Raw genomic sequence first — 24,730 nt, 5'->3', positions numbered from 1 at the left:
TTCTACAATAAATGATTCTACAGTTCGTGTTAAGACACAATACGCCTACAGCGACAATCTGAAGAAGGTAATGTCATGAAGGAAAACTTTCAGCTACTATCCGGTTAGATGGAAGTTAATTTTATATGGATACATAGAGAAAATGACTATATTAAATGCAAATGTCATGCTTTGGGCAACCTTTAGGAATTTCGTTGCATACTTGCACTGTGGAGAAATGCACATAAGTCATACTAAAACTCTGTTCATGATTATTAATAGAAGTTATGAGGTTAGCACAGCATGGATTACTTTTTTAATCAACAGTGATGTCTGCAGAGTATGAACTCGGAACAGATGTTAATGATACTTTCTGCATCTGTACATAACGCTCTCTTCCAATTACCAGCATTTGTTTCACGTCACACCATATTTAACAAATTAAAAGTCTCCAAATATCTACAGAATCAGTATTAATCTACAAACTACAGAGAAACTATTTGTATGCTGCCCAACTCCAAGACAAAACGTGAAACTAATGCTTTGCCAATTTCATACAAAGCCCATTCTGAAACATCAGCATTCTGTTGAAGTTCTTTCAGATAGTTCAATGTAGAACTAAGATCCTAGCAAACACAAAAAACTCCACAGGCTTGTAAAGAAAGTTGTTCCCCTACATACTATCAGTATTCACAAAAAAAACACGAATTTTTTAAAACAATTACTTTGGCAATATGTAAATTACATATCTTGTGTTTTAGGCTTAATAGTTCATGTGTGTCATTGTGCTAAAACTTAAATGAATTTGACCTAAAATAGTTACTTAGTTAGCAATCCTGAATATCTTGCCATCTTAAAACATACAATGTAAAACATCAAAGATTGTTACATTTCCAAGTTACGCCCAGTCAAAAAAGTCCAATAAAGATCATCATAAATATGCAGAAAGAAAAGTGTTTTCAATATGTGTGGCCTAGAAGTGCTGCTGGACTTAACACAGTTATTCTTAACCCTATATAAACATTCAAATTATTCCAAGACCCTTATTCTGATACCACACACATCTATTACAATGAGTGGGAGCTGATATATATCAGTAAGACAAGTCCCCAAAGTATTGAGAAAGCTAAAAACTTCCATGAAGTAGAAATTAAGGATTTTTGAAAAAGCTGAATCTAGACCAGAGATCGGAAACCTTTGGCATGCAGCCTGTCAAGGTGGGCCAATTTGTTTACCTGCCGCATCCGCAGGTTCAGCTGATTGTGTTTCCCACTGGCTGCAGTTCACTGCTCCAGACCAATGGGGGCTGCAGAAAGCAGCACAGGCCAAGGGATGTGCTGGCCACTGCTTCCGGCCACCCCCATTGGCGTGGAGCAGCGAACCGCAGCCAGCGGGAGCCACGATCAGCCGAACCTGCAGACGCGGTAGGTAAACAAACCGGCACGGCACGGCCAGCTAGGGTGCTTATCTTGGCAGGCCACGTGTCACAAGTTGCCAATACCTAATCTACACCTTTACCAGGTACGACTACATACAAAATCCTAAATTTAAGTAACATTAAGTTTATATTAAAGCCAGTCTGATTTGCAAAATGGGTAAAATTAAGTATGGTGTGTCGGTTTAAAAGTTTACTGACAAGCTTTGGGATTTATTGTTTGGTAGGATTTCAAAGGAGAACACATTCAGTTAACACTTATCTATTTAATAGTTAGCACTTTAATATAACTTGAATCAATAGTCTGAAGAAATCTCATTTGCAGAATAATCCCATTTCCTCTGCAAGAATGTCACATATCACAACTGTTATAACAGCAAACAAAAGAACCATTCCATAGACTTTCATTTTGAACCTTAACTTACTGTCTAGACAGTTGACATTAGCAACAACAAAAAAAAAAGGTTTCTTGTGCTCTGAGAAATCAAATATCAATTTTTCTGTTAAAAATAAGCTACTGTGCTACCAGTGACAATAATCACACTATGGGTTGGTTTCCAAATTATAAATTTCGCAGTTTCTCATGAAGATGTGAAGGAAAAAAAAATCTATGCACAAATTAAAAAAATAGTTGAGCAAATGGATGTGAAGCAGTTTCAGACAATATTTTCATTAATGCTTCCACGCATCCACTCAGTTTTCTGGGATAATTTTCAGGGATAAGTGGAAGGATGGCTACAACACTGAATTAAGGGTTTGTCCACAGTAGGATAATACACACTACAAGGGTGCGATTTCTAAAGCACACTAACATATTGTACATTAACTGGTCCGAGACCCTGTGGATGCACCCTAAATGTTTCCCAGCATGCTCTGACATACTACATTAAGAGGCAGTAGGGAACTTTTAGTGTGCATCAGCAGGGTCTACTAGACCAGTTAAAGTGCCACATCGTGTGATTTCTCAAATGCACTCCCATTGCCACTCTGTGTAGATAAGCCTAAAACTCAGGGTCCTACTTTGAGCAGGGAATTGGATTAGATGACCTCCTGAAGTCTCTTCCAACCCTAATCTTCTATGATATCTGGGTTCAATTCCTAGCACTGTCACAGGCTTCCTGTGTGATTACGGGTGTACTCTCTATGCCTCAGTTCCCTGTCTGTAAAATGGGGGTAACAATACTCCACTTCTACCACTTTTTGTTCCCCTAACTTATTTAGATTGTAAATTCTTTGGGGGCAGGGACTGTCTCTTCCTCTGTGTTTGTCCAGTGCCTCACACAATGGGGCCCTCCAAGCACCATCACAATACATATAAAGATAAACAGGAGAAATTGTCTGGAAAATGCACATTCATATACTGATCTCTCTGAACAATGAGAATGTATCCAGATCCCTACCCTTAAGATTACTACTAGATGTCAGAAATATCAATTACAACAATGAGCCCCAGATTTCCTGCTTCTCATGAAGGGTGTCCTGCTGGCACTGAGAGGACCAACAGAGCTCAACATCATTGTAGCAAAGCATGCTGAACACCCAAAATATAATATATTATTGGCATAAGTGGCGTAACACACCACTTACAATAGCTGTGAATTGGCTGCAAAGGATATTGAACTATGTTCACTCTGTTCATACCAGTGGTGCTACCATTTTCAAAAACTTGATGGGCACTATATTGTAAAATATGAATTAATGTAACCTGTTAAAAAAAACAAAAACAAATAAAACAAACAAAAAACCTGAAATACTATGCAACCTGTTTCAGCATACAATACAGTGGTACGTAGACACCAAGCAGAGACACTACTGCAAGAGCAGAGTACTAGCCAGCAGAACTGCAAAAACACTTCTTGCTCACGCTTTCCCACAAGCAAGAAAGGGAGATTTGGGAAAGCATACTATGGGAGGATTTAGAACCAACACAGAGATCTGAGTCCATGCACTACACAACATATTTAAATCCCTACCAGTAGCTCAGGGAATCAGGGCACACATTATCCTACACTCATTAACTTAAATTAGAGCAAGATCAGGCTCTCAGAGCAGAAGCCCTGAACTTCAAAGAGAAGATTTTAAAAGACAAAGGCAACAGTTAGGCACCTAACTCTCACTGACTTTCAATGGCAATTAGGTGCCTAACTACCATTAGCTTCTTTGAAAATTTCCTCAAAAGAGTCTATTCTACTGAGGTACTTACACTGCCCTCCTAAACATAGCATGAGTGTCATCCAGAAGTGTATAAGTAACATGACTAGCATCTGTCACATGCAGTTCTTCCTTCTTTCTCCCCATAATGGAAGATTGTGTGAGTATTCTGTATTACACCTCTACCTCGATAGAACGCTGCCCTCGGGAGCCAAAAAAATCTTACGGCATTATAGGTGAAACGACATTATATTGAACTTGTTTTGATCCACCAGAGTGTGCAGCCCCCTCACCCCAGAGCACTGCTTTACCACGTTATATCAGAATTCGTGTTATATCGAGTTGTGTTATATCGGGGTAGAAGTGTATTTAATAAATGAACACCGTGCTTACATGTATCATGTGTTTATATTAATAAAGGTAAGGTTGAGCAAGAGTGCTTTGCACTTGGAGCAGAAGGTGGTAAAGTTTGTGGTGGGTCTCAGATGCTGGATTATTTCATCCTGCAGTTCTGGAATCACTCTCCAAGAAAGCCACATGTCCTGCACAGAAAAGTCTATCCTTGGAGTAGACAATCTTATTATACCTGAGAAACAGGGCTGTTGAGAACAGTCTTATCCATAATATCTTATGTATGTGCTTCAGAGCTTGCAGGATCACGGAATTGTTTAAATAAAATAAAATCAGAGGAATCAATGCAATAATATTTGAAGCCAATCTTATGCACAACTCCACCAGAGAGGTCCTTTGGGGCCATCTGCCTATCCCAAGTCAGGATAAAGGAGGAGGGCTGGGCGTGGGGCAAGCAACTCCACCCCGTAAAAATCAACCTGCTACAGAAACGCCAACAATAGAGACAACAGAGACTTTTACCCTGGAAAAAGAAGGGTCTTCAATTCGAAGATGCATGACGCTGGGTGGTAAAAGCCGTGAGGAAGCCACTAAGTCGATTACCCTTCTTGCAACCAGGAGGATTACCATAGGCACATGGAACGAGAGGACCATGTACAAGTCAGGAAAGATGGTGCAGGTTGCAGCAGAGATGAGGAGTAACAACCTGACCCTATTAGGCATTAGCGAGACAAGATGGACGCAAGCGGGACAGAGACGACTGTTGACAGGAGAGCTCTTGCTGTATTCAGGACATGAAGAGAGCGATGCACCCCACACACAGGGAATAGGCTTCATGTTGTCCAAGCAGGCACAGAGAGCACTGATTGGTTGGGAGGCACATGGTCCCAGGATCATCACAGCATCCTTTAGAACTAAAATGAAGAGGATTAAGATTAATGTTGTTCAGTGCTATGCTCAACTAATGACAGCAAAGAGGAGGACAAAGACTATTTTTACAAACAGACTCCAGAAAATATTAGAGATTCTCTCAGATAAAGACATCATCATCCTTATGGGAGACTTTAATGCCAAAATTGGACCTGACAACACAGGATACGAACAAGTCATGGGGACCCACGCTCTGGGAGAGATGAGTGAGAATGGAGAGAGTGTTGTGGATTTGTGTGCACTTAACAACCTGATCATAGGAGGTAGCATCTTTCCTCACAAGCGGATCCACAAGAGTCCCTGGGTATCACCAGCAGGCACGACAGAAAATCAGATCGATCATGTCTGCATTAGCAAGAAGTTTAGAAGATCCTTGCAGGACGTTAGAGTTAGAAGAGGAGCAGACACAGCGTCCAACCATCACTTAGTAATGGCCAGATTGAAGTTGAAGCTGAAAAAGAACTGGATAGACACCTCAGACAGAAGAGTGAAGTACAACGTCAGCCTTCTGAAGGACCATAAGACCAAGGAAGATTTTGGACTGAGGCTGAAGAATAAGTTTTCAGTATTACAGGATTGGTCTGAGGAAGAGGAAGACAGTGTACTAAACAGATGGCAGAAAGTGAGACACACACTTATGTCAGTATGCCAGGAAGTGCTTGGAATTAAGAAACACCAGCAGAAAGAGTAGATCACAGCAGAGACCCTGATCAAGACAGAAGACAGAAAGAAGAAGAAGGCAGCAGTCAACAACAACAGGACTAGAGCAGCAAAGGCCAAAGCTCAAAAAGAGTATGCTGAAGCCCACAGAGCAGTGAAGAGGAATATCAGGAAGGACAAGAGAGAGTATGTGGATGAACTGGCAGCAGAAGCGGAGCAGGCAGCATATAGCTGTAATATGAAACAGCTGTATGATACTACCAAGCGACTGTCTGGAAAGTTCAGCAAGCCAGAACGTCCCGTTAAAGACAAGCAGGGAAAGTCTATAACAGGAATAGAACAGCAGATGAACAGATGGGTGGAGCACTTTGAGGAACTCCTGAACAGACCAGCACCACCAGATCCACCAGATCTCAACTCAGCTAACAAGGACCTCCCAATTAATTGCGATAAACCAACCAGAGACGAGATCAGAAAAGCTATCACCATGATGAAGAATAGGAAGGTGGCTGGACCTGATGACATCCCAGCAGAGGCCCTGAAAGCAGACCTGGATGCTTCAGTGGAAATGCTGTACCCCCTCTTTGAGAAGATATCGGAAGAAGAAGTGATTCCAGTAGACTGGAAAGAGGGATATCTCATTAAAATCCCCAAGAAAGGAGACCTTAGCAACTGTGCCAGTTATAGAGGAATCACACTCCTGTCGGTGCCAGGGAAGGTCTTTAACCAAGTCCTCTTAGAGAGAATGAAGGATGCCGTCGATCCACAACTACGAGATGAACAGGCAGGTTTCCGGCAGAACAGATCATGCACAGACCAGATAGCAACGCTTCGCATCATAGTCGAGCAGTCTATAGAGTGGAATTCCTTGTTGTACATCCATTTTGTTGACTATGAGAAAGCGTTTGATAGCGTGGATCAGGAGACCCTTTAGAAGCTCCTTCGGCACTACGGCATCCCAGCAAAGGTGGTCAACCTGATTAAGAACTCATATGACGGTATACACTGTAGAGTGATCCATGGAGGGCAGCTTACTAACAGCTTCCAGGTGCAAACTGGAGTCAGGCAAAGATGCTTGTTATCACCACTTCTCTTTCTCCTCGTCATCGATTGGATTATGAAGACATCCACCTACGAGCGTAGGAACAGAATCCAGTGGACATTGTGGACCTAGCTTGATGACCTGGACTTTGCTGATGACCTTGCACTCCTTTCGCACAGTAAACAGCAGATGCAAGAGAAGATCAACCTAGTGGCAGCCACGTCATCACAGGTTGGCCTCAACATTCACAAGGACAAGACCAAGATCCTTAGGATTAACTCCACCAGCAATGACCCAGTCACACTGAAGGAAGCCCCCTGGAAGAAATGCAGTCCTTCACCTACCATCATCGACCAGCAGGGTGGTACAGATGCAGACATCAAACTAAGGATTGGTAAGGCAAGAGCAGCCTTCTTACAGCTCAAGAACAACTGGAGCTGAAGGGTACATCCAGACTACCCGTCGTATCGGCGGGTTAAAATCGATTGCTCGGGGATCGATATATCGCGTCTAATCTAGACGCAATATATCGATCCCCGAGCGCGCTTATATTGATTCTGGAACTCCATTAACCCCAACGGAGTTCCGGAATCGACACGGAGAGCCGCGAACATCGATCCCGCGCCGTCTGGACAGGTAAGTAATCCGATCTTAGATATTCGACTTCAGCTACGTTATTCACGTAGCTGAAGTTGCGTATCTAAGATCGATTTCCCCCCCCTAGTCTGGACCAGCCCCTAGAGAGCTGTCTTTGGCAATAAAAATTCGACTGTTCAACTCCAATGTGAAATCAGTCCTACTGTATGGAGCTGAAACCTGGAGGACAACCAAAACAACCATCAGGAAGATCCAGACCTTCATAAATAGCTGCCTCAGAAAGATTCCCAGATCCGCTGGCCAGATACCATCAGTAACATCCACCTTTTGGAGAGGACCTGTCAACTCCCAGCAGAGGAAGAAATCAGAAGTAGAAGGTGGGGTTGGATAGGACATACACTACACAAGCAGCCAGCTAACATCACCAGACAGGCACTGTGGCGGAACCCCCCAAGGCAAGCAGAAAAGAGGCCGTCCAAGAAACACCTGGCGATGTGACCTTCAAGGTGATAGCAAAAAAATGGGCTATACCTGGAACCAGTTAGAACGAATGGCCCAGGATAGAGGACTCTGGAGATCTGTTGTTTGCGGCCCATACCCCAATTGGGGTGACAGGCATGAGTGAGTGAATCTTATGCACCATACAAACAAGAAAAATGTAATCAAAAGGCTATTTTATTAAAATCAACTATAATTTTCAGTGCAGAACTGAAATACTTACACAACACTTCTACCCAGAAATCTTATAGCTATATCCAACATTGTTGTAGTTAAGTATTAGTCACATTTCACAAATGGAGAAACTGAGGCACAGAGGCTATGTCTATACTACAGCGGGATCAAGTTGCCCAGTGCAGTAGACAAACATGCACTAATTGGGCTTGAGATACCATGCTAAAAATAGCAGCATGGACATTCTGGCTCCAGTGGTACTTGGGCTCCCAAGCCCACCCGACCCCAGGGGTCTGCGCTCAAGTAGCTAGTCTAAGGGCAAGTCTACACTACGGCACTACATCAGCCAGCTGCACTCAATGCAAAGCGCTCCCGCTGCAGCATATCTAATGAAGACCAGCTATGCTGACAGGACAGCGCTCTCCCATCAGCATAATTACTTCATCTCTGTAGAGGCAGAAGCTATGTCGGCAGGAAAGCATCTTGGTGGGAGAGCGTCTCCCATCTATATAGCAACTGTGTGGACAGCGCTAAAGTCGATGTAACTTGCAGTGCTCGGGGTGGGGTCTCTCTCTCACACCCATAAGTGATGTAAATTACATCTACTTACACAGTAGTGTAGACCAGCCCCAAGTCTCAGTAGGAGCCAGCCACACCATTTGTTCACACCGCTATTTTTAGAAATAAACATTCAACTTTTTTTTTTAAATCACAACTTCTGTGAAAGTTTTTAAACTACTTTTGTTACAAGTAACACTTACTATTACTATAAAGTATTTCTCTATTTTTTCAGTTTATTTTGTACATTTGACAACACTGGGTATATTGAGTTCACTCACAGTTCTCCTGCATGGGCTGTCTGTCTCTCAGATTTTTGAATAGCTCTTTCCCACAGCAAGGCACAAAGAGAAAAATATTTTTTAAAAGGGAAATGCAACTGCAAAGCCACAAAAGCTGACAGAAGGAATATTTAAACTTTTTTAAAAACTGCCTAGATTTTAAGACAGTGTGCCTTTAAGGGACAAATTAGATTCCTGTTAAGTATTACCACTAACTTCAAAGGAACTGAAGTAAATAAGCCAAAGACATATAAAAAGAGGTGGCAGAGAGGAAATCAGAAGCCAAAGTAGCCTTTTTTGTACTCTAACCCACTAAACCCACTTCCTCCCACACAAAAAAGAAAGATTTAAAAAAAACAGCTGCTCGGATAAAGCCACAGGTCGCATTTCAGATGTCTGGAGGGGCAGTTAAGGGACATCTCAAATGCGCATTTTAGGAAACAAAACCTATTTTAGAATCATAATAACGAGTGTGATGGGAGCCGCAGTTACCTCGCGGGACAGGGGAGAGATTCACGCGCGCTGGCCGCAGCGAGGGGCACCCGGCACGGCTGCGGGCTACCTCTACCGTGTAGCAGCTGGGGAGGCGTTCCGCGCGCGAGAGTGGCCGGGACAGGGACGCGGGGGGGTTACACTATTATCCCCCCACCCCGCGCCGCCCTTCCTCGCGGGGGGTCCGCAGGGCGGGCTCACAGGCACTTCGGACCCGCGGGGCGGAGGCGAAGCCTTCGGCCGGGGTCCCCCTTTCCACCAGCCGGAGCCCGGGATCCAGCTCCGCTCTTCCCACAGCCCTCGCCGGGCACCCGCAGCATCGGCCTCTGAGTGGGGCGGGGGGGCGCCCCTCACAGCCCCACCCGCGCCGGGAGGAAGGGGCGCGGGTCCGGCAGGAGGCCGGGGGCTGGCAGGGGGATGAGGGGGATTATCTTTCCGGGCTGGCGGGGCGGGACCAAACCGCCGCCCTTTGCGGAGTCTACCTCGGCGGCAGCTGGTCGCTCACCGTAGGGGAAGGGGGGGCGCAGGAGAACCCCCAGTACCCGCTGCGAAGGATGCGCGTTCTGGGTCGCCGGGCCCCCACCCGCACTCACCTCGCGCCGGCCCCTCACCCGCCTCCGTAGACAGCCGCCGTGCGTACGACTTCTCTCGGCTTGCCCCGTGTCCGAGACCCCCACCACTGCCGGCCCGCCCCAAGACACGCCCACTCACCCACAAGTCCAGGGGGCGGGGCAAGGTCCACCAATGGGACTCAGAATTCTCGGGCACACACAATGATTGGCGTGCGCGAATGGCCAATGGGGAAGCCGGAGGATGCGGAGGGTGGGCGGAGAGGCGGCCTGTCACTCAAGTGGCTCGATCAGGGAGCCCTGAGTGACCTGCGTGGGGAGTGGACCCTGGGGGAAGTGGGAGGAGGACTCCTTTCCCCCGCTCACCCATCCCGTGCACAAAGGCGGGCGCCCCCTTACGAGATCCCAGTACAGTCCGTTCTTCTCCCCACGCACACAGCAGCCCCCTCCCCGCACAGTTACTAGGACCTCTCACCACCACACACACAGTAGCCCCCCCAGTGGCCAGAGTTACCCCACACACAGTTACCTGCTCCCCCAATAGCCAGAGCTTCTCGCACACACACAAAGTTACCAGCCCTCCACCTCAGGTTGCCAGGACTATTTGGGCCCCCCCCCCCAGTTACCAGAGCTCACCAGCTCCCACACACACACAGTTACCAGAGCCACCGCCACGTCCCCTCCCACACTGTTTCAAGGGACCCACCCAGTTACCAGAGCCCCTACTTCCTCTACGAACACACTACGCACCTCTACCAGGGGCCATCTGCCCTCCCCTCCTCTCCTCTCCATACACACAGTTACCAGGGGCCCTTTGTCCTGCAACCAGGGCCGGCGCTTCCATTTAGGCGACCTAGGCAGTCGCCTAGGGAGCTAGGATTTGGGAGGGCAGCATTTTGCGGCCCTCAGCAGCAATTCGGCGGCGGGGGTCCTTCCGCACTCCATGTCTTCGGCAGCAATTTGGCGGCAGGGGGGTCCTTCCGCGCTCCGGGTCTTCGGCAGCAATTCTGCGGCGGGTCCTTCACTTGGTCCGGGACCCGCCACGGAAGTGCCCCGAAGATCGAGAGCACGGAAGGACCCCCGCCTAGGGCACCAAAAACCCTGGTGCCGCTCCTGCCTGCAACCCCCCTTTAAATACCACCCTTACTTGGCATCTGCCATAGGACCTTGTTTCCTTCCACCCCCCCACCCCCTCATCAGTACCTCCAGCACAATCCCTTCTATGGATCTCCAATCCCTCCATTTACCAGGGCCCCCCACAGCCACCTCCTCTCCATTTCCAAGGTCTCCCCTACAGACCCAGTCCTGGAATCCCTCATTCTATCCCAGTTACTAAAACTCCCAGTTACCAGGATTCCACATGCAGATACTCTACCCCTCAATTCCCCGGCCAATGACCTGGGAGGGCCCCTTGAACAGTTGGACCTTGTGGCCCTTGCCCTGCCTGCATTGTGAGAGCTGCAGGTGCTGACACAATATGAACAGTATTTCCTTCTTTTCTGGGGTTTTGCCCTTTGTAGTTAGTCCTGTAACTGGGTCTTTTGTTTCCCAGTACAAAGCCCTTTATAAAAAATTAAATGAGACTCTATCATGTGAGTAAGATTTCGGAGAGAGGGAAAAGCAACTGCCAAATGAACTTTAATGGCTCAGGGCACTTTATTAAATAATCACTGCTGAAAATAGAGGATTAATGAAAGACATCTTAAGTCAATGGGTACCCAATCTTTTCAGGCAACTGCAAGTTTACTCAGCTGAAACCTCATGTAGAGCAGTGATTCTCAAACTTTTTTTTCATGGACCACTTGAAAATTGCTGAGGGTCTCAGTAGAACACTTAATGATCTTTCCAAATGTTGTTTGTACTGTTAGCTAACTATTGTAAAACCCTTTGGATAAAAGTGCTATATTAAAAAAATAATTAACAGGGTTTTGTTCTACAAATAAAAGCACATAACTCATATTTTAATATCAGCAGTTTTACCTTTCTAATGCAATGGATGTGCTCTCTCTCCTCCACTGCAGCAGCCCCTGAGCTTGGGTTGGGAAGGATGGAGGTCTTTCCCCGGCAGCCGCAGCTCTGGAGCTGGGGAAAGTCACCCCTTTCTCTGGCCAGCGCAGCCCTGCACATCCCAAATTCCTCCGCCCACTCTTCTCACCCCACTGTCCCCGCACCTACCTCCTATTTCCCCCATCTCAACCAACTGCCCCCTATTCCTCCCAAGGCACCACCTCACCTTACATGTGCATCTTCTCCAGGGTCCAGGCACCTAATTAGTGGAGCCACACCTCCAGGGCTCCACTAATTAGGTGGGTGGCCCTTCATTCTCTTGTGTGCAGCCGCCCAGGCATGCACCTTAGAGGGAACTTCCACGGACCACCTGAATGGAGCTCGCAGACTACAGTTTGAGAACCTCTTATCTAGAGTCCACCAGCTTCCCATTCAGTTATACATACTTTGCTCCATAGTGGAACAGAGTACAAAACTGGGGTTTGGAGCACATCATTCTCCAATACAGGGTAAAGCACACACAGCTACATGAGAAGCAAGCAGCAGAGGGGCTGGACCCCATATAAACCACTAAGACCTTGATTCTTCCAGCTTTTTATGAAATAACATCTTATGCAACTGCTACCATTAATTTTGGAAGAATGGCTTGGATATTAAGATTCTACTCAGTGTAAAGACAGCAGAATTGAGCCCTAAATTGAACCTAGGGTCAGAAAAGTTGGAAGTACCAATAATATTAGGAACCAGCAGTTGGAAACCATTGATCTAACTCTCCAAGGTTATGGGACAAAACCCAATAAGCAGTATGGCTTTTTACATTTTTCAGTACAGATGATAGTAGCTTTAAAATCACTGAGGCAAAACAGACAGAAGGCTAGGTGTCATTAGGCAACGTCACTTACATGGGGGAAGGAGATGGCCTCTTCCTCAATATTAGGTTCCAATGGGGCAAAAATCTTTAGAGAGGCTGGTCTTAGAAGGTTTTGAGAAGAAATCGTTTTGCTCAAAAGGTGATTGCTTCCCCTAACACACATACAGCAAAAGAGAAAATTATTCAGAGACAGTATCACAAGACAGCTGGAAAATTACTCAGCATTGTTAAAACACTAGTACATTAGCACCGGTTCAGTAACATTTTATAGTTGCATTGGGAGTCTAGGGTTTAAGAAACATTAATTTTAAATGGACCTATTACTACCAGTAATTTTTCTCTGCTACAGCAACAGAAACTGTAAGTATTCTGCATGAAGCAAGAAATTAATGCATATTTATTCCATCCACTTTCCAGTCTCCTGGATTTCTTCTCAGCTCACATTCTTCTTTTCATACTTTAGTGACATTGTTACACCAATACTTGTTTTTGTACAATAATTTCTAAATGTTTGTAGAAGTGGAAATCAGAAGCAGTTTTAACATTGCCATTTTGACCTGGTCTTGGAATTTGCTAATAATGCAAGCAGCCATGCCACTTAAATTTAATCTGTCCTACATTTATAACCTGCTGTATATTAAGGGGACAAAAATTGCTGGATAAATTATTTGCAATGAAACATTCAACCATTTCTAGTTATAGGTATTGTTATTTTGGGGTGAAATCCTTCAGTCCTAGATTCAGGAAAACCCTCTGTAACTAATGTCTGCAGGACTGGGCTATTAAGAGATGTCCGGGACCAGGGGCTTGACCCTCCATCTCATTAAATCAATAGTAAAACTCCCTCTGGCCTCAGTGGGTGCAGGATCAGACTTCAATTGGAACTGATAATGCAGGAATATTAGACATCAGGATTGAGATATATTAACAGAGCTATTTGTGGAAGTGTGCATAGTAAGCTGTTTGCAATGTCACTGACTCATCTCAGCATTATGAGGCCCTCACTTTCTTGAATTGTGTATTTCACACAAAAATATAATATTAAATACATTTCTGAAGTCTATTCTCTGCTGTAGCTTATGAAGGTGGCATCAAAACAGTTTTTATAGACAACAAATTTCAGTATCATGAAAGTATGCCATTGCTGAGTAATGTTAAAATAAACAATCTTACCACAAATTATACAATCCCCTGATAATCATTACAGTGCCTCTTATTATTAATAGAACATCATTATGTCTCAGAAATGTTCAGTGTTGAATCAGCATTTGAAGTAGATTGCTTTTTCCTCCAGCCATACCCTACAAAAAGGACTTCATGTCTTAACTGAGGTAATTGATTTAGTACAACTAGAAGATACTTGCAAAGCACAATATAAGATGCATTATTACATTATGGATTACTACACATCCATTAAAGGAATTTAGTTTTCAGGGCTGGTTTTCCTTAGCTTTCATAAGTATATCCATATTAAAGAAAGCAAAAGGCAAATTTTTATGAGATCACTGACTATTCTGTAATTTTATTTGCAATTTTTCTTCACTACTTCTCCACATTAATGCACTCAAATTACTGGAATATGGACAAACTAGTAAATTATATTAAGATGAGATTCAGCTAGGTCCTTAGTAGAAAGATATAAATGCAAAGTGGCATTATTTAATCTCATTTGTAACTGATCTTGTGAAAAAATGCAGAAAAGCAAGAACAAAAGGTAAGACCAACAATTTTTCAAGCCACTTGCTTTCATCAACTGCACAAGATCTGTAATTACACAGTAATGAGTAAGGCCCATGAAGTTTAAACTTATACTAAGTATTTGCCATTTAAAGCACTTACGTTATTTCTGTAGGCTAGCTCCAGGGTCTATTAGTGTTCTGTGTTAGGATACCATAAGGGGTGGGAACCACTGGTCTGTAGCAGGAACAAACATAGGGCTACAAATCCATTAAGAACCTATCTGTTGAGCAAACTCCATTTTTTAAAATAAATATGCAAAACCACTCTTCTAAATCAATCAGGAGATCTTCAAGAACAAAAATATACCCTGTGGAATATAGGAATCACCAAACCATGAAACACCTATGGTCCAATTAGTCCAGTAACCATCTCAGATAGCAGATAGTACCAGATGCTACAAAGGAAGGTACAAGAAATTCCGCAGAGGACAAGTGTGCAGTAACTTACTTAAAGAAAAATGAATGAGGAGTACTTGTGGCACCTTAGAGACTAACAAATTTATTTGAGCATAAGCTTTCATGGGCTAAAACCCACTTCCTCAGATGCATGCAGTGGAAAGTACAGTAGAAAAATATATATACACAAAGAACATGAAAAAATGGGTGTTGCAATACCAACTGTAAGGAGAGTAATTAATTAAGGTGAGTTATTAGGTAAGCTATTATCAGCAGGAGAAAAAAAACTTTTGTGGTGATAATCAGGATGGCTCATTTCCAACAGTTGACAAGATGGTATGAGTAACAGTAGGGGGGAAAATTAGCATGGGGAAAACCATTTTTACTTTGTATAATGACCCATCCACTCCCAGTCAATAGTCAAGCCTAATTTAATGGTGTCTAGTTTGCAGATTAATTCCAATGCTGACATTTTTCATTGGAGTCTGTTTTTCAAGTTTTTTTGTTGAAGTATTGCGACTTTGAGATCTGTGATTGAGTGACTAGGGAGGCTGAAGTGTTCTCCGACTGGCTTTTGAATGTTATAATTCTTGACATCTGATTTGCATCCATTCTTTTGCAGATACACTGTCTGGCTTAATTTGCAGCAAGAAAGATTTAGGTTATATATTAGGAAGAGCAAAATTAAACAAAATAAGTCTCTTATCTTGAAACTTTCTAACGATAAGGATAGTTAAGTTCTGGAATAGAAGTAGTATATGGCTCAATAGCATTCATCACCATGTATTTTTGACAGGTTTCCATGTCCCATTTAGGGCTTATGTCCTGCCCTCCATCCTCATTTCCATTGGCGCTGAAGTTTGGCACTGTCAATCATTTTGGAAAAAAAATATTTAGGTTTGAATAGAGGGAGTATTGTGTGCTTGTGCTTTAATATATTTAGAAATAAAGATTGAAAGAATAGAACAGGGGTTGGCAGAGTGTGCTGAGTCTTCATTTATTCACTCTAATTCAAGGTTTCGTGTGCCAGTAATACATTTTAACAAGCCCTCTTTCTATAAGTCTATAATTCTTAACTAAACTATTGTTGTATGTAAAGTAAATAAGGTTTTTCAAATGTTTAAGAAGCTTCATTTAAAATTAAATTTAAATGCAGAGCCCACTGGACTGGTGGCCAGGAACTGGGAACTGTGAGTGCCACTGAAAATCAGCTTGTGTGCCGCCTTCAGCATGTCCGCCATAGGTTGCCTATCCCTGGAATAGAGTGAGAGAGTTTAAAGATAAAAAACAGAAAATTTTGGTAAGGTTGAGAGGAAAAAAGGAAAGAAATGTTATTTGGGGAGGTTGAGTAGGGAGAGATGCTTTTAAAGGCCTAGTCTTCTGTGTTATTAAATAATGGAAAGTGAACTTAAAGAAAAAGGAGATTTTTGTTTTTAAAGTGCTAGTTTGAAAGAAGAGAGATAAGTTATGAAAGAAAAGAGAGATTTTTGGTGAGGTTGAGTAAGGAGAGATGCTTTTAAAGGCCTAGTTTGGCATGTTATTAAAGAATAGAAAATTTTGAGATAAATGTAAAAGGTGTTTTAAATAGAAAGGAGGTTAAGAAAAAAACATTTAAAAAGAGTTAAATAAAAGAGAAAACTAGGTTTAAAAAAGAACACACATGGCCAAAGAAAGGGAATGTACTATGGCAAAGCCTGTTTAGTAAACACATGGTAAAAACTATAAAGGCAGGTTAAGAAAAACACAATTAAACTACTAAATACCAGAGTAAGTTAAGAAAAGAGCATTTTAAAACATTAAATAATATTAAAAGCTAGGTTTAAAGAGGGAATTTACTAAGGCAGAGCCTGTTTAGTAAGCACATGATAAAAAAGTTAATAGAAAACCATTTAAACTATTATATACAAAGGTAGGTTAAGAAAAAAGCATTTAAAATGAGTTAAATAAAACAGAAACATATGAAGAGAGGTTAAAAGAGAGAACAGGGCAAGAAAAGGGAAAAGAAAGCCCTTTTGCAAAGGGCAAAGATAGATAGTCCGTGGCTGAATCAGAGAGAGAGAGAGAGATCTTACCATTCTAAGTCTTTTCACAGAATGAACCAGCTTCCCAGGTTTACTCCCCCTCAGACTTGTTATCACTGTCTTTGGATCGGACCAATCAGATGTCGTTCTACAGCAGCATCATAGAATTTATTTTCCTGAACCAATCCTAGAGTCTCAAGATTTTAAAGAAGAGTCAACTCCCTTCTCTCCCCTCCCCCTCCTCCTCCCTTAACTGCCTTATTCTTATCTAAAAAAACAGATCCCAAGCATTTTCTCCACCATCAAGCACTGCCTGAGAGAGAAACAAAATGAGGATTGTCCTGGGTGTGCCATGATTCCGGTCAGAGACATTACGACTGCATGTACTGATCTTTAGATGATGTGAACTGTAAAATTAAAGAAATTTTAGCAGTAGTTTGTGTATGAAGAATGTGTTAAATATCATCATCACATTGGGATATGCACTGCAGTGCCTCTGTTTAACCCAGGAACATTTAGCTCCAGGGGAAGAATTGGTGGACAAAGTGACAGAGGCCAAGGACCCAAATTGCGTTTTAGATTAAATCATCAAACCCACAGATAAACATTTATGCAAAATGTTGAACATCTGCTTCATTCAGCAAATTACAAAATCTTGCTAAGAAAAAACACTAACAGTTAGAGCGTGTTTTGGGAACAAAACAAGCCGTGTTGTAAAATAAAATGTCAGTTGAAAAAAACTGTGTAAAGCGTTATTATGGAGTTCAAGGGATGTGGGGTTTGTCAAAAGGGTAGTAGGTTGCGCCCGTAGTATATGTGAAGTTAGGTTACAGTTTGTCAACAACAACAAGAGGTATATAAGCAGTCTGTTCCTCTAACAATGGCTCACTCAGCCCTGGAGCTTGTGCATGAGGGATGTAGGCTGTTGGGTCATCTAGACTATTGCATAGCAGCCCTAGAACCCCTTTTAAATTATACCCTCTTCTGCTTCGGTCGTACCTTTTCATTTTCCACCCCAGGCCTTCTGCATTAGCACTTAATCACGACCTCTCTGATTTCAACAATGTCTCAGCTCTCTCATCTCCTGTTTCAAATTATTTAATACTATACAGCATCTAGGGTTACAGTTTGCATAAAAGTGTTTTATAAAAACAAAACCAACAATGTATTTTCTAGGGACTCAGACAAGTTAATGAACAACCAAAATGTAATTGTTGCTTTGCAGGCATTGCTACAAAGTATATTTACGTTTGTTCTTGTTAATATTTCTGATAGGCTGAAGGATGGGGGAGATAATACCTCATAAAGTGGGAAAGTGCTTCCGAATGACAAACACTTGCCCATGCTAAAGCATAACAACTAACACAGAATGGCTGCCTACAAAACTGTTTCACTAAAAGAGTTATCAACATTCCCCCTAAAACTCAGAGCAGCATTCTTACCCCTCATGACCTGATCTCTGTGGCTGTGGCCTTTTTAAAAATTTGTTTGTCCTCAATTTATATTAAAAAAAAAGAAAAGAAAAGGGGAAAAAAGACTGAGGGGTGTGTGTGTGTGTGTGAAGACTCCTTATCTTTGGTAAAAAAACGTGAACTTTTTTACATAAGCTAATTTTTTCTCTCTCTTTCTCTTATTTTTTTTTTGTATAAATCCAAACTTTAAAAAACAATCTTATTTATTTTTTTGTTAATTTTGTTTTTTAATAAAACACATATGTAAACTCCCCTCAGTTGCCAGTTTTCATATTCTTACCCAGTTGCTGTTTTGGTACTTTAAAAACACTATTTTTGAAAGGATAGGCTAATATCTTAAGCCTTTTTAGTTCACTAATCTTCTACAAAACATCCCTAAAAGGGGCCTTGTTTTGCTACAGCTCAGTCAATACTGCTTTTTCATGTTAAACTTAAAAAAAAACAAAAACATAATGCTCCCAACAGGCCTCATTACATACAGAATATCCTTTAAATAGGTCATGTTGTGTTACATCTCAGTCAATGCTGAATTTTCACATTAATTTTTTTAAAACCATTATATAATGCAACACTGCATGTTTAGCAAGTGTTAAAAGTCTGGGGGAAAGTGGAGGGATGGGGGGTGTTCTTCAGATCTCTGAGCTTCAAGCAGTCACAAAGTGACGGGTTTTGTCTTTTACAATCAGTAAATGAAATAAAATACTTTATAAAAGTTATAACAAGTATCTTTCAATGCAATTTGATAAAACTTTAACAGCATTTAAAAAGTTAGGAAAGAAGTCTGTGTGAAAAAACAAGCAAACTGAAGCGGTGACCCCTAGAGCCTTGCTAAGGCAGACTATAGAGCATGGATCACTGGCTAGTCTAATTACTTTTAATCTGTTTTTTTTAAATGTAGCGAAAGCCACAGCTCCAGCCTATGCTGTATTATTTTAATAAAATCTATGGATCCAAAACAAACGCAGGAGCTTGTACCTGTGTCTCAGCACATAGGCTGCAAATATTTAAAAACAAAGATATTCTGATAACGCAACAGAAAAAATCATACTTAAATTTAAAAGTCCTAAAAAAATGTAAGCTTAATATAACTTTCACATGGATTTGGTAAAAAGTGGAGAGGAAAATAAACTTCTCTCTGATCCACTGGATTACAGAATAAGGGGAATATAAACTAGCTGTTACTAAGGTTCTGTAGTTTTCACTCTGGGGTGTTTTCTGTATGCTCATTTTATTTATTTATTTTTTTTATGGAAACATGTAAAAATGTTAAATAAAGGGCTCTGTCGTCAAATAGGCTTGTCTTTTCAAGTGTTTATTCCTTTACAAAACTTAATATAATTTTCACCTGTATTTGTTAAAAAGTAGGCAAAGAAGCAGCCTTCTTATCTCTGATACACTGGCTTACAAAGGCTGTTTTTGCTGACAGCAGCTTTGCTTCAAAAGCATGCTGTTTCAAACTGTCCTTCTGAAAAACAACGAGTGCTAGTCTAAAACATGGGGGGGGAAACTTTTTTATCACTATACATTACTTTTATAAACAGGTTTTCTGTGTTTTTAACCCTGGATTGTTTCTGCATGCTCTCTTTTTATTAAAACACCTATGCAAAAGGGTTAAATGAAAAATTGTGTCTTCCTATAGACTTGTGGTTCAAAGTGGTCTTCTTTTCTAATCTATTAACTTAAAAAGGCTGCTTCAAATTGTTCTCATTAAAAACATAGGGAAAAGCTTTTATAAACTTTTTCTTAGTAAGGGTTTGTGTGTTTAGGCCTGGGGTGCTTCTGCATGGCCTTTTTTAATTGAAACATATGCAAAAGTGCTAAATGTAGGGATGTGTCTTCATATAGGCTTGTCTTTTAAAGTGTTTGTCCCTTTATAAGCCTTTCATCTCTATTTGCTAAAAACTTTAACAAATTACTTTTATAAACTAACTGGCTGTGGTTTTAACCCTGAGATTTTTTTTTTAATTTACATTGTTAATGAGATTAGTTACAAAGCAATGTCTTCTTCACATAACAAAAGAAAATGTTCATTTCAACAAGTATTTGGTATAATTTTGTTTTAAAAGCAGGCCTAGGGCTTTCTTGTTATGTTCTGGCCTTCTTATCTCTGATCCACTGACTCACACACGTTGTTTTTGTTGAAAAAGCATGCTGCTTCACATTTGTTCTTACTAAAAAATGACCCATGTTAGTCTAAAACATAGTGGGAAACTTTTTTATCACTATACATTACTTTTATAAACAGGTTCTCTGTGTTTTTAACCATGCAATGTTTCTGCATGCTAGTTTTTTATTGAAACACATATGCAAAAGTGCTAAATGTTGGGATGTGTCTTCATATAGGCTTGTCCTTTAAAGTGTTTATTCACTTACAGGCCTTAATATAACTTTCACCTCTATTTTTTAAAAAGTGGGGGGGAAAAGCAATCTTCTTCTTCTTTCTGATCCACTGGCTCACAAATGCTGTTTTTGCTGCAGCTTCAAATTGTCCTCACTAAAAGCATATGGAAAAGCTTTTAAAAACTTTTTGTTAGTAAGGGTTTGTAGGTTTAACCCTGGGTTCTTTCTGCATGCTCATTTTTTATTACAACACAGACAAAAGTGTTAAATAAAGAAATATATCTTCAGACAGGTTTGTCTTTTAAAGTATTTATTCCTTTACAAGGCTTAATATAACTTTCATTTGTGTTTATTAAAAAGTGGGGGAAGAAACAAACTCCTTCTCTCTGATCCACTGGCTTACAGAATATGGTGGATATAAACTGGCTGTTACTAAGGACCTGTGGTTTTAACCCTGGGGTGTTTCTGCATGCTCTATTTCAATGTTTCCCAAAGTGTGGTACGCGCACCCCTGGTGATACATGAAAGAGTTTCAAGGAGTATGTGGCCCGTTCACCCAGGCCAGCAGTGGGCTGAGCAGGGCCAGTGGCCAGGACCCTGGGTGGCAAGGGGCCCGCAGCCAGGACCCCAGACCCATGGCAGGTTGAGCGGCTTAGCCCGCTGCTGGTTTGGGGTTCCGGTCGCTGGCTCCTGCCAGGAGGGGTCCTGGCCACCAGCCCCACTCAGCCTGCTGTTGGCTGGGGGTCCGGTTCACACAGGGCAGCAACGGGCTGAGCGGGGCCAGCAGCAGGGACCCTGGCTGGCAGCAGCATGCCAGTAAAAATCAGTTCGCATGTCAACACAAACCACACGTGTGCATTACCACGGGCTGGGCAATACACTTGCCTTTGTGGCATGAGCAGAAGTCATACTGACGGATAAAAGATAAAAGTGAATAACTACTCACAGTAATCTAAAGATCACAGCAAGCACATAGTTGGTGTGTATTAATATACAAAATTTCTCTCTTTTTGTTTCTGTTAAACCTATTTATAATGGATCGCTGGCTAAAAACAGGAAGTTTGAAATGTACAAAAGAAAATTATGAAGGAAATACAAATGTTAGTGATAATTATGCCGAAAAATGCAGTGATGTGGCTACATCAGACAATTGTGATGACAAAATTAGTGAACCATGTGAACCATCTGTAAGTTTATTGAATGTATCAGCTGCAAAGAAAATGAAAAAAGCCCACAAATATGTTGAAGAAGATCTTAAACTGGGATTTTCGTGGACCAGTGATGAGGTGGAGCCTGTTCCACTATGTGTGATTTGTTACGAGACTCTCACAAATGAAAGTATGAAACCATCCAACCTAAAACGCCATTTCGATAGCGAACAAAGAATACTAGGGAAAACCTGTAGAATTCTTCGAAAATAGGCACAAAGATCTCCAAAAGTCTCAGAAAACAATTCATAATGTGACGGGAGGTGAAAATATGAAAGCTTTGGAAGCTTCATATAATGTGGCATACTTAATTGCAAAGTCCAGAGCTGCTGGACTTTGACGAGACATTAGTAAAATCTGCAGCCAAAGTAATGGTGCAAGTGATGAGTGGAGACAAGGCTAGCAAAGCTATAGATCGTGTCCCCCTCTCAAACAACACTGTTCATCGTAGAATCACAGATATAGCCGAAAACATAAAGCAGCAATTATTGTCAAGAGTACAAAAGAGTCGCTACTCTGCACTGCAAGCAGATGAATCCACTGATGTGAATTTAGCTAATCTTTTGTTGTTTGTCAGATACGAGCTGAATAATGAAGTCCACGATTATATTTTGTTCTGCCAACATATGCCAACACATACAACTGGAGAAGCTATTTTTAAAGTTATTGATGACTTTATCAAAAACAGTGACTTGGATTGGAGATGTTGTGTTAAAATAAGCAATGATGGCGCCAGAGCCATGATTGGTTCAAAGAAAGGAGTTATTGTGCATATTCAAGCTGTTGGCCAGAAGCAAAATCAACTCGTTGCATTCACAGGGAAGCACTCGCCACCCAGAACATGCAGGCAGATCTAAAGCAAATACTGGATGAAGCTGTGAAAATAATCAGTTTTGTGAAATGCCACCCTCTGAACGCCCGACTGTTTTCTCAGCTTTGTGATGAGATGGGCAGTGATTACACACAACTCCTATTTCACACTGAAGTGAGTTGGCTTTCACGTGGAAAAGTTATGAATCACCTGTTTGAGCTGCGAGAACTGCAAGTTTTTTTAGATGAAAACTTTAACCTGTGAGACAGTGTACACGATTGGAAATGGCTATGCGAACTAGTATATATTGCAGATATCTTTGCTCATTTAAACAACCTCAATCTATTCTTGCAAGGGAAACTCATCCATATTTCATGTTCAAGACAAAGTGAGTGCCATGGTCGCAAAACTATAACTGTGGCATAAACGTTTTAATCATCGTGAACTGGATTCATTTCCATCTCTTCATGACTTAGTAATAAACTCAACTAACGAACTTGATAGTGATGTGTTGCAAACCATGAAGCAGCATTTGGAAAGCTTGCAGAAAGAGCTTCATAATTACTTCCCTGAACCAGATGGCACCTTTGAATAGATAAGGAACCCTTTTATCATCAATGTTCAAACACTGCCAAATAACCTCTCTCCTTCAGAAGAAGAACAGCTCTTGGAGCTGGCTTCAGATAGCTTCCTGAAAACAAAATTTGAGCAAAATACACTGACGTCATTTTGGTTGGGGGTGAGCTCTGAATATCCAGCTCAATCAGACAAAGCTGTCAAGTATCTTCTGTCATTTCCCACCTCGTATTTGTGCGAGATTAGATTTTCTGCGCTGGTTGGCATCAAAACAAAAACACAAAATTGTCTTATTGACATGGAGCCCCATATTTGACTTAAGATCACAAACATCAAGCCAGATATCCCCGCAATAGCGTCTGGTCAAAAGCAGTTCCATCCCTCGCACTGAATAGTTTGGTTTGTACTGAAAATTTTTCAATACTGAAATAGTAAGTATTAAAACTAGTGCTTTCTTCACTAAGCTAACCAAACCAGCATATTTTAATTTCAGAATGATACGAATTCACCATATATGCATACATATATGCTGTTCTGCCAGACTGTTGATTCGCTTCTATTATTTTAATTATTTCTAGTACTATTTCTATATGTAACTATTATTTCTATTAAGAGTTTTGTTTCAACTCTATGTAATATAATTTTGTATTTATTTCTAATAAACATTTAATCCAGAACGAAATGGATTAGGAATGTGTTATAAAAATGTGGCTACCACCCTCTCCCCCCAAATTATCTTCACCGGAGAAGGGGTACGCCGGTAAGACAAACATCTCAAAAGGGGTATGCAAGTGTTGTAAGTTAGTGAAACACTGCTCTATTTTATTGAAACACACCTGTAAAAATGAAGGGATGTGTCTTCATATAGGATTGTCTTTTAAAGTGTATTTTCCTTTACAATATTTAATATAACTTTCACCTCTCTTTGTTAAAAAGTGAGGGAACAATCAGTCTTCTTCTGCCTGATCCATTGGCTTACAAAGGCTGTTTTTGCTGATAAAGCATGCTGCTTCAAATTGTGCTTTCTGAAATATAACCAATGTTAGTCTAAAACATGGGGGGAAACTTTTTTATCACTATGATTTACTTTTATAAACAGGGTTTCTGTGTTTTTAACCCTGGTATGTTTCTGCATGGTCACTTTTTATTAAAACATATGCAAAAGTGCTAAATGAAGGGATGTATCTTCAGGTGTTTATTCCTTTACAAGACTTAATATAACTTTCACCTCTATTGGTTAAAACATGAGGGGAAAAAACAAACAACTTCTCTCTAATCCACTGGTTTACAAAATAAGGGGAATAGAAACTATCTGTTACTAAGAACCTGTGGTTTTAAACCTGAGGTGCTTCTGCATGCTCTTTTTTATTTTTTATTTATTTATGTGTTTTCATTTAGGCTTGTCTTTTCAACTAATTATACAGCAGAGCTTTATTCCTTTACAAAACTTAATGTAACTTTTACTTGCATTTGTTAAAAAGTTTGGGGGAAAAAGCAGCCTTCTTATCTCTAATCCACTAACTCACAGATGCTGTTTTTGCTAACAGGTGTTTTGCTGCAGCTTCAGGTTGT

At 41.4% G+C, this 24,730-nt stretch overlaps 1 protein-coding gene across 4 annotated transcripts in view; it reads right to left on the bottom strand.

Annotated features, from left to right (window-relative positions):
- The window catches only part of WASF3 (WASP family member 3), a 157,578-nt gene extending 147,762 nt beyond the window's left edge, over positions 1–9,816 (bottom strand). For 3 of the 4 annotated variants that reach the window (XM_030562424.1, XM_030562453.1, XM_030562444.1), the window contains exon 1: positions 9,742–9,816. The gene's annotated coding sequence lies outside the window, so the exon portion shown is untranslated. The other variant, XM_030562433.1, reaches the window with a different exon arrangement.
- Between the last annotated feature and the right edge of the window lie 14,914 nt (positions 9,817–24,730).

This window comes from Gopherus evgoodei, chromosome 1, assembly GCF_007399415.2.
Source record: "Gopherus evgoodei ecotype Sinaloan lineage chromosome 1, rGopEvg1_v1.p, whole genome shotgun sequence".
Taxonomy (NCBI): Eukaryota; Metazoa; Chordata; order Testudines; family Testudinidae; genus Gopherus; species Gopherus evgoodei.
The sequence above is the reverse complement of the archived record's forward strand: the minus strand, read 5'-3'. Positions and strand labels throughout refer to the sequence as shown.